This window comes from Dermacentor andersoni, chromosome 7 (genome assembly GCF_023375885.2).
Source record: "Dermacentor andersoni chromosome 7, qqDerAnde1_hic_scaffold, whole genome shotgun sequence".
Classification (NCBI taxonomy): Eukaryota; Metazoa; Arthropoda; class Arachnida; order Ixodida; family Ixodidae; genus Dermacentor; species Dermacentor andersoni.
This window is the reverse complement of record NC_092820.1, coordinates 110,446,284-110,457,136: the sequence shown is the minus strand read 5'-3', so window position 1 is coordinate 110,457,136 and position 10,853 is coordinate 110,446,284. Positions and strand designations below refer to the sequence as shown.

Below are 10,853 nucleotides of genomic sequence, written 5' to 3'. Positions count from 1 at the left end.
GCCGCATACTCTCTAAGAAGTACGTGACACAGCGTCAGTACTGCGAACATCATGCGGATCCCCTTGTTTGAAAACATCAATTCAGGCTCCGCTCCTCTTGGCTGTGCACGGTTGTTGCCGCGTACGCAGAGCAAAATGTGCTCCTGAAATCAGCTTGTTGCGCACGACAGGCAAGCGAGACGACAAAGAAGAGCGAGAATGTGATGCAGACAATCTATGCAATATGTGCTGCGTGTGGTAGCCCATTCAGACGCTAATTAATTCTGTTAGTTTTAAATTTGATTTCACCATATTTCTTGCATCTTCAGAATCATTAAATAGTACTGCAGCTGAACAGACTAAAAGTTTCCAAATCTTCAATGAGCTTTTTTTAACTAAACAGAATGTGAATTCCGGGCATGAACCTCTTACAGAAACGTCAAATATGAAAATATCGACTACTTTATGCCCAGCATATTTGAAAAGCCCGCCACTCAAAAAAAAATTCTTATATGAAGGATTGTAAAAATAAAGAAATTAACCCGCTTCACGGCGACATATTCACACCAAGAACTGACACCCCGGTGTAACTCTGTTATAACTTCCAGTAACTCATTTTCCCAATGCCTCTATTAAAAAAACTGCCTAGGACGTCACTTGCTTTGCCATTGGAGGCATGCCGCCGCGTGTTGCTTGTGGACGCCGTGTGGTGGCGCTCGCGGCTGTACAGAGTACATTGCATTATTATATTATTATAGTATTTGCATCAGAAAAAGCCGTGCAATACATGGCAAGAAAGCCGGGAAAGCAGGCAGTGCGCGGGGGGTCCCTCAAGGCAGATGAGGGGACGGATGAGAATGGAGAGGGAATCGAGTCAAGCGGCACACACTTTGATGTCGATACTAGGCTGCAGAAAATGGAGGCCTTCCAGGAAGAGCTTGTCAAGCAGGTGGAACAGCTCAAAAATGAGCTAAACAGGGAGCGTGATGCACTGAAGGTAGTTGAAAAAAGACGAAGTAGCCCAGGAAAAGCTGAACAGGACTGTGCCATTGTGAACGAGAATAGGCGTGACAATGGAACGCAGTCCCCCGACGTGACAGGAGAAAGAGTGCTAGCAATGTACGTGGAATGCGTGCAAAATGGTGAAGGGTTAGCCGGAAAGAGCGGCACCTACTTTGAGGCCGCCACGCGGTAAAAGAAGGGGAGGTACAGGGGACAATGCCCCTTGTCGAGCCTGAATCACGTGGAAAAAGGCAGCAGGGAGAGGTAAGAGAGAGTGAAAGGGTGATTATCGCCGGTGGCTCAAACCTGGCTGGGTGCTCGGAAGCAATTGTGGAGACGGTGAAAGGCGATAAAAGAGTGAGGGTAGGGACATTTCCAGGGCGGACACTGGGTTCTGTCATGGAGCGAGCAACAGAAAAGCTCGAGGAAAATGCCCACGTGCGCAACCTTTTCGTAGTAGAAGGTTGGCTAAGTGACGTCCTAAACAGGAAAGGGACAGGACGAGCCCAGCGCTTGGCGAAAGGGGTGGACGACTTGCGCGAGCTATCCCCTCAGGTGCAGATCGTGGTGTGCACGGTGCCGGAGGTGCCTGTACGTAACAGTCACTTACAAAGCCGTAGTGGCTCCTAATGAGGCGATATGGAACAGGAGCCGAGAGAAAGGCTTCGAGGTTGTCGAAGTAAACAGGGAAGTGAGAAGGTGTGGGGGTTTTAAACGAGACGGGATGGCTGGCACGAGAATTGGGCTGGCGACTTGGTGGTCGCGTTGCTTTTTTAGGGGGCCCACGGGCGCACAGGAGGTCAGAGTAGGTAGTAATGAAGAAGGTCCTCTTCTGAATGAAGATGCTCTTCTGAGGGGAACCTCAGAAGAGCATCGCCGTGGATAACAGAAAAAGGTTGAAAGCAAGAAAGAGAGCTCGCCATGCAATAGGCTACATAAACATGCAGGGCGGCTGAAGAAAGGAAAAGTGAGCAGATTGAGGAGCAGTTAAATAAAGAACAAATAGGAGTGTATGCGGTGACAGAAACGCAGCTTAGATACTCAGAAGAGCCGCAAGTGATAGAGAATTATGTTTGGGAAGGGTGCAATAGAACGAAGTCGGAAAGAAAGGGAGGGGGAGTCGGAATGCTAATCCATCAGGGAGCCAAATTGAAAAGAGTAAATTCAAAATGTCAAGAGCGTATTTGGTTATCAGGTACAATGAGTGGGAAAAAATCTTGTGGACCGGAAATAATTGCACAGAGAAGAATAAAGAGTTACTGGAAGGCATAAGCGCTGACATTCAAGGTTTCGGGAATGGTGCTGGAATTATCCTGTAAGGTTTCATGAATGCTCACGTACAGGATTTAGCTGGCTATACCCAGAACAACGGGAAGTCAATGCTAGACCTTCGTGAGCAACATGACCTCGTTATCGTGAATACAGGGCTTAAGTGTGAAGGGCAGATCACGTGGGACGTGGGAAACCGGCAACGAACCATTGATTACTGTCTGATGACAGAAGGAATTAATGATAAGTTGAGAGGAATTGTCATTGATGAGGAAGGGTATAGCAGCATGGGGCTCTTGCATTGCCCAGGGGGCGCTGCGAAAAAGGTGCTAAAAAGCGCCCTCAGTCCTAAAATGGGTCGTACCAAGCTCGGTCGTCTGCTTCGGAAAGCACGTTTACAATATAGACCCGCCACTTTCGGTTGTGTTGTATGACGGCCTGCAGCGAATATCGGGCGCCGAAGATTTTTTCAGGAGTGGCACGCTGCGTAAAGGCAAGAAATTATGCAGTGCCGAATACGTGTATGCCGTTCAAGAATTAAGCGGCGAAGTTTTAGCGCGGTGTCAATCGCAAGTGAAGCGAGTCGCGTACGAAGTGGAACTTCAGGTAAGGTTTGCACGCTGCTAGATTCAGGCGCATAAACACGAGGAAATGCTTCCTATAAATGAATCCACAGCAGCGATAAGCAGACATCATGTGTACGGAACTGCTTGAGCACACGACGGTACGCGCCGCGACGGCAGCGGTCTTTCAGCATGCCGCGATGTACGAACTGCTCGAGCGCACGATCGTGCGCGCCGCGACGGCAGCGGTCTTTCAGCATGCCGCGATGTACGAACTGCTCGAGCGCACGATCGTGCGCGCCGCGACGGCAGCGGTCTTTCGACATGCCGCGAAACGCCGGGTCTCCTGCAATCTTTGTTGACTGCATGCCGCTAAACAAGTAGTTATGCCTGCGTTGTAGTAGCGGCCATCTGTCCCTTTTAGTAACTGGCAATAAGTGATGCAATGCATATGAGCTCGCACGTACGTGCGAATCGCGCTGCAGCGCGAGCTCGTGCGCTGCTCGCTTGATGTAGCTTTCAATGACAACGCTCGAAAATAGATCTGCTGTAATCAATACTATCTTGCTGCGCTGCCTCAACATGCTGGCTTGAGGTCAAGTATGAGCACATTTAGCTCTCTAACCTGTGCTGCTCGTAGTGAGGTAGTGAATTGTCACCGAATCAGCCCGGCCATCTGTGGTCATTTGCACACACCTGGGCACTTCAGCACTTCGCACCGGTCGAATTGTTAATTGTCGCTGTGACCGGGTTTCGAATCGTGAATCACCAGCCATGCCTGCTGCTATGTCGGTCTGCCGTCGGGACTGTAGGTGCAAAAGACCAAATTTTAGAACGCAGATCTATAATCAAGCAAGCTTCAAGACAGGTGAAGCAGTCAGCATGGGGCGAAGTTTCGCTTACCCAGCGCGACGAACTGCAGTTATACAGCGCGCCCGACGCTTCGCTTCGTTAGGCCTTGAAGGGAAACGATAGAATCGGATGTTGGGATTCAAGCCTTCTTGTTCATGGCAGCCCACGACGCAGCAGTATCGACGGTGATGCTTTTTCGATGCTGAGCTAGGTCCCTCCGGATCGGCGTCGCCGATTCCTTCTGCTTCCAGCATTACGTCCCACGGCACACGGAGAGTCCGTTTTTCGTTAAACTATAGGCTGCGACCAGCTCGCAGCGTGGTCGGCGTGGTCTGTGAGGAGTGACGAGCCTTTTCGCACTCGCAACAGGGCAGAAAAAAGTGCGAATCGACGCAAAACTCGGCCTAGAAACGTGCTTCGCCACAGCCAGGGCTCAGTACGACCCAAGCTGGTACGACCCAGATGTCGTTTCCCGCGCCGCCACCAGGCGCCGCTACTATACATGAAACTCCAGAGCAAGACGCCCATAGGGAGTGACCATAAACGCATCTTATTGAAAATGGTATATGTAGTTGGGAAAGAGAGCAAGGAGTGCAAAATGGCCAGTGCGAATTTGAACGCTGAACAAATAACAAATATCGTCACTAGAGTCGAGGAAGAACTTGACAAATGGCCAAATAAAGAGTGGGAATGTTGGCCTCGAGCTCCACCACTGGAAAAGCTGACGCCACCGTCGGCGTGACGTCCTATTAGGGATCACGTGGACATAGCGGCCGCGTCGGCTGCTTCGGGAACGCCGAAGCGAGCTGAAAACGAGAGTCTAAATTCCCTCGTACGCTGCGGTCCTCATTTAGTGGTGAGATTTTCCCGCTTCGAGTGTCTCCTTTACAACGCTTGAAAGCACTACAATAGGTAGTGGCTGCCTTTGAAGGTGCGCAACATGGTAGGCTACTGCTCGGTGCCGCAGTGCCGGACGTACGCAACGGAGCTCGGTGTCAGCCTTATTCACACGTAGCCGCAGGACAAGAAGCTACGTGAAGCTTGGCTCGCGAAACATCAAACCGGCAAACAGTCATCGGCTACAACTCGGTTATGCAGCAAGCACAGACACGAGGAAAATTTCTGCTACGGCGCCGGGTCTGCGATGTTCGGTAAACGCGCACTGAGACCCTCGCCCAGTCTGCTGCCCGGCTAATGTCATGACCGTTTGGTCTATGAACTCGTCGATGCTATATATACTGGCAAGTTCACTGGAGCGGAAAGGGAGCGGTAAGAAGCACATTAAAAAAAAGCATGGCATATGGTCATGTTTCTGTTATGAATTAATGCATAGGATTAAAAAAAAAAGCAGCGGGAAATCGCACGCTGAGAACACCGATAAACATACAGTGCGACGCAACTCGAGAAATAATACTGAAACGTACAAGAATTTAGAAGAAAAAAAAAGATTGAATCGTCGCGACGGCACATGACATCGTAGGCGTCGAAGTCTCTACAATGAAATTATTGTTGAACAGGTCTGATAGCGCCCACGCAACATTGGTTACTTGCATACTGTCAAATGCTCATATTCTGCGACCTAAAGCTCATGGCACGATGCGAAAACGCGTATACGGCGAAAGCGAAACAGTGCGCGGACAAGCATGCAGACGCGCAGTCGGTCGCTGCGAATGTGTGCGATCGCTGCATTGAGGCTTCATTCTACAACACTACACAACATTATACAAACACTATAAGAACATATTTCACATAGTTTGCTCTCCGCGTTTACCTACCTTTCACGCAAGAAGCCGGTTCGGGAGACTCCATCGCGGCGACCGCGCGCAGTGGCGTTCACTGTACGTATTCGGTAAAGAGATAGCGTCTGTAAACGATTCTGTGCTTCAAGTTTGTCCAAGATTATTATTTAGACAGTAAAAAAACTTATCTCGTTTCGAAAGTACTTACAGAAATGTCTGGGAGAGCTCGCGCGTGGTATTTTCAGTGAGCGCTGACAGCAAAACCTATGAGGAGCGCGCCGCGTGATCCCTCATCGCCAGCGAGGCGCTTCCGATAGATGGCGACTCCGTAGCTCCTCACCGCCAATAGTGAGCTTCTAAGTATAATAACGACAGAAATAGGGAAAGAGAAACAACATGTTCGTTGGAAAGGAAAAAGGAAACTGAAAAGCTGCATGGTGGAACAGGGAGATGCGAGAAGCGATCGCCCAACGACAGAAAGCATCCCGAGAGCAGGGCAGGCAAAGAAGGCGCAGTTGCCGCATGATAAAGTAGCCAGTAAATGTGAAATTTACCGGGAGAAAAAAATCCATGGTTCAAATACTGGTGCATTCAAAATTAAAAGGTGAAAGGGAACGTTGGTTGTCAGAAATACGCGAGAAAAAGAAGGCCGCACCTAGAATATTTTGGAACCATATAAAATTATTAGGCAGGAAGTCAACAACAATGCAACAACATATCCTGACGAAGATGAAAACAGGCTGGAAAGAGAAGCGGAAAAGAATTACATCCGAAAAATAACAGCCGAATCTTTTCAAGGCAATGACGAGGTTGTAACTGAAGAAAAAAAAGAGCATGAAAGAGACCCAGGTGGAAAAGGAGCTGGTGCTGACAAATTTCAGCTGGAAGTAAGCCGAAGAGAAAATTCTTAAGCGCACAGCCACAGGGCTAGACGAGGTTCCCGTTAGGCTGTTTATTGAACTAGGACCAAAAAGTAAGGAAGCTCTGGTGAAAGCAGTGGAAAAAACTTTAAAAGATAGACGAATACCAGACAGTTGGGGACAAAGGAGGATGAATTTAATTTATAAAAGTAAGGGGGATAAAGATAGAATTCACTCGTATAGACCGTTGACCATTACATCGGTAATATGCAGGCTAGCAATGCAGGCAATCAAATTAAAGCTTCAAGCGTGGGCAGAGAATAATGGCATGTTGGGAGAACTTCAGAATGGCTTCAGAATAGGTAGGTGTATAGATAACTTATTTGTTCTTACTCAGTGTATTGAAATATCAAAAGTAGAAAACAGACCGTTATATGTGGCCTTTTTAGACATTACAAGAGCCTATCACAACGTAGACCGCAACATTTTGTGGGATATTCTGGAAGGGGAAGGCTTAGGCAACGAATGTCTATAGCTTTTGAGAGAGATTTACCTAGAAAATACTGTTTCCGTTGAATGGGAAGGGATGAGGAGCGAGAAGAAAGTTGATATCAACAAGGGACTGAGGCAGGGGTGTTCTTTATCCCCTCTGCTGTTTATGATCTACATGGTGAGAATGGAGAGGGCGCTAGAGGGAAGTAATATCGGGTTTAATCTCTCGTACAAACAGGCGGGTACAGTAGTATATCGGCAGTTTGCAGGTTTATTTTATGCGGAGGACATTGTGTTGCTAGCTAACAAGCAAAGTAATTTTCAACGTCTGGCTAATATGTGTGGGCAGGAAAGCGAGAATTTAGGTTTGAAATTTAGCGTTAGAAAATTGTGTGTTATGGTATTCAATGAAAATATTGAATAGACAGTGGCAATGCAGGCTCAGGAAATACACCATTTAAAAGAATATAAATACCTTGGTATATGGATAAACGACGGCAATAGATGTACGGAAACACAGGGAAAAAGCAATGACAGTAAAGGGGAAGAGAAATATGCAGCCACAATGAAACACAGAGCGCTATGGGGATACAATAGCTACGAGGTGCTCTGGGGTATGTGGAAAGGTGTAATGGTTCCAGGACATCCTTTTGTAAATGTGATTGTTTGCTTGAAATAAGGGGTACAATAAGGACTCGATGGAAGCTAAAGGTCAGTGGGACGCCTCGCATTGGGCGCTCACGGGAAGACTACAAATGAAGCTGTGCAGGCTGATATGGGCTGGACAAGTTTTGAAGTGAGGGAAGCTCACAGTAAAACGGATTATGGAGAATAACTGAGGAATATGGAAGAAAGTGAATGGGCTGGGAGAGTGTTGAGGTATTTGTACAGGAATATCATTGATTCACAGTGCAGAAAAATAACCAAGAAGCTTACCAGCAAGTTGCGACCGGTATGGTGAGCAACATGGCAACAAAGAGCGTCTAGCGGAAAGTCAGAGAGGCCGAAATAATCTCGTGCGTTCCGGCAATAGAAAATAAACCTGCTATGAGTAACTACTTAAGAGGAAAGAACGAAATGAGAGAACAATTTATGATAACTTAAAGGAAAGCTCGTTGCTTTTCGAATGGAGATCAGGATGCCTTAGGGCACGCTTATATAAAGCGAGATACAACAAGGAAGAAGAATCATGTGCTTGCAACTGTAAAGCTGGGGAAACGGTGGGGCATGTTTTATTAGACTGAATTTTTGCCCAGCGGTCAATTTAGGCATCCCTGACCTCCTTGAAGCCCTTGGGTTCAGCGAGAGTCGAGGGAAATCAAATATGTCAGCAATAGAGATTCATGGAAAACAGGGGGGAGGCGGGAGATGGAAATTCAAGACGATGAGCAATACAAGAACAAGGTGAAAGCGGGAGCCAACGTTTTGACAAGTGGACTTGTCTTTTTCAAGTGGACCTGTCTTGAAAAAGACAAGTGGACTTGTTGAAACGTTGGCTTCCGCTTTCACCTTGTTCTCGTTTCGCTCATCATCTAGCAATATAGATTAGTAAGAGGCGATTGGAAGATTGGCGGAAGAAAAACAACAAACAACGTAGGCGCACGAAAACAACGTTCCCATAGGGGTTCAGAACGTTTAGTGATGGGAATTCTTCGTGATTCTTTTTCTCCTTTTCTTTCGTTTTTTAACAGAGGTAGGATATTAGGCAATATAATGACAAGAGCTTGGTGGTGCAACCCACCGCCCCGTTCCAAAGGGGACGCTCATAGCATGCATCCATCCATCCGCGGAAGCGGCGGCGCCGCCCGTGCAGGGGAAAGAAGAAAAAGAACCAGAAAGCACGCCTTCGCGCATAGCGTTCACCTCAAGCGCTTCCCAGTAAATATTATGGTTGCAAAGCTGCAACCAGCTTTTCTGGACATCAGGGTTTAGTTGGCGGGAGTGCCACCACGTGGCCTAGTGACCTCAAACTTTTCAATCTTCCCGCGGTGACGTATGATGGCGTCAAGGAAACAATAATAAAAGAATTAAAAGCTATCCCTGCGCATCGAACCTCACCACAAATCTTGTCCCGCCGGCGTTATCAGTGTCCCTGACAAAGTGTGGCCACTCGTCGGCTGGAAATTCTTGTCATCCTAAGAACGGTTACTCACGACGAGGCTGATTAAGGTTATTGATTCCGGGCTTTTCAGAGGCTTACCGAAAAGCAGCCAGGGTATTCTTTTTCTTTTTCTTCTTCATTTTTAATGCTGCGAAGTCAACGGCCTAGAATAATCGTGGCAAGTACTTCGCGCCAGCTTTACCTCGGGCCTAACTACGATGTCGCCTATACGAATACATGTAAAACGCAGAAACGCTTTTCTGAAATAACCACTGGGCAGATTTTAATGAAATTTATTGCATCTGAAAGAGGATATTAGTTTCTAGTGAATGTGAGAAGCAGAATTGCGTATTAGTTTTGCATGTTTTATAGGAAATTTTCAAAAATTTGGTAACCTTGAAAAAAAAAAAAATAGAAGCACGAAGCATACAAATTCGCAGCCCAGCACCTAGAATAGATGTCGCAGTACTGTAAACTGTATCCATGAGAGCATCGAAAGCGGGCAAATTTGATACGTCGATTTATATATTACGTTAATTTGTTACATTGTTTACAAGGGTTTCGCAAAAGTTCTGCCCACAAATTAGTGGTATTTTTGAGAGTCATGTATAATATATCGATTTTGTCCGCTTGAGATGTACACTTAGGTGAAATTGACGAAATTCTGATATTCTTTTTGATTGCTGAGTTAGGTAGTTTCGTTTTCTGAAAACATGCGATTTGTACTAATTCTTATTAAAAAATTTACGACATAAATGAAGAATTCTCAACCAACAGTAACTATATTTTAAATCTTTCCTTTAAATGCAACAAACCTCATCAAATTTGGTGCTGTGGTTGCCGAGAAAAATGATTTCTCCATTTTCATGCATTTAGATACGAGATCCGAGCTTTCTCAGCACCGCGCAGCGTCTAAGAGAGACGCCGTCGTGGACGGCTTTTGATTTCACCTATCAGTTTCGTTAAGGTCCCCTGTTATTTTCCCAGCAACTTTGCTTTCCGTACTGATGGCCTACCGCAGCAGCTGCAAATCGAGAAAATATGTGCAGGTATTAGGATGGACGCACGAAGAAGTTGGTTTTGAACCTTGGGGCCAAATATATGACACAATAATTGTGCGAACTGTTTTTTTGTCGTTGTCCATTGGTATGGCCGAAGCTGCTCACAATGTCACGGCACATTTACTGGTCGCCGGGCCACGTACACATTTGGGCATGACATATACAATACTTGCGTTCAGCTTTCAAAGCCCTGTCACGCCTATTCACGTGCGTGAAAGATGACCACTATTTAAGATTATTATGCAGTAATACATGCAGGATTTGTCTGTTCTCCATATTCACTACCATGTTGCCGTTCTGCCTTTATAATATATCCATAATGCAGACTAGCAGGTATCGAACGCCAAAAAGGCTGCCCACGTACTCAAAGGCCTCGCGCACAGCTCCTCACACTTACTTCCATTCAAGAGTTTTGAGACTGCCGAGGGCATCATTAAGTAATATTGGCAGTTGGAGGAAGATGACAGTCGGCACATGAGACAATTTGTTCGCATCGTCGTTTCGTGAAAATTGGTATGAGCCTTTAAAGAATGACGCCGTAGAGTGCATTGTAATAATGTGATGGAGTCCGCGTCCCGAACTTCAGAACCGTGCTTCGCCCTGTGAGAACTCCCTCTGTAAGACTGAGGACAAAGCATCTCACTTATATGTGTAGTCACCCGATAGTTGCCAGTCGCTGGCGTCGGCCATAGGACCTACTGGACTGCTCTTCAACACTTGCCGACATTATCGCCTTATTTCGTACCATCGGGTTTCAGCAGAACTCTTTCAACAGCCAGTGTATCTGTCCCGAAATTTTGCCTCCCTGTCAACGTATGTTATGGTTTTTTATGCTTAAGTTAGTTTTATATTTAAATTGGTGCTGTCCTGAGATTTCCATCTGTTTCACCTTTCCCAAGATGCCCGCATTTTTGTCAGCCTCTGTTCATATTTTG

At 46.6% G+C, this 10,853-nt stretch overlaps 1 protein-coding gene across 1 annotated transcript in view; it reads left to right on the top strand.

Annotated features, from left to right (window-relative positions):
• Positions 1 to 10,853, top strand: part of LOC126534630 (gustatory receptor for sugar taste 64e-like) — a 48,135-nt gene that overhangs the window by 10,774 nt on the left and 26,508 nt on the right. The window lies entirely within an intron of this gene.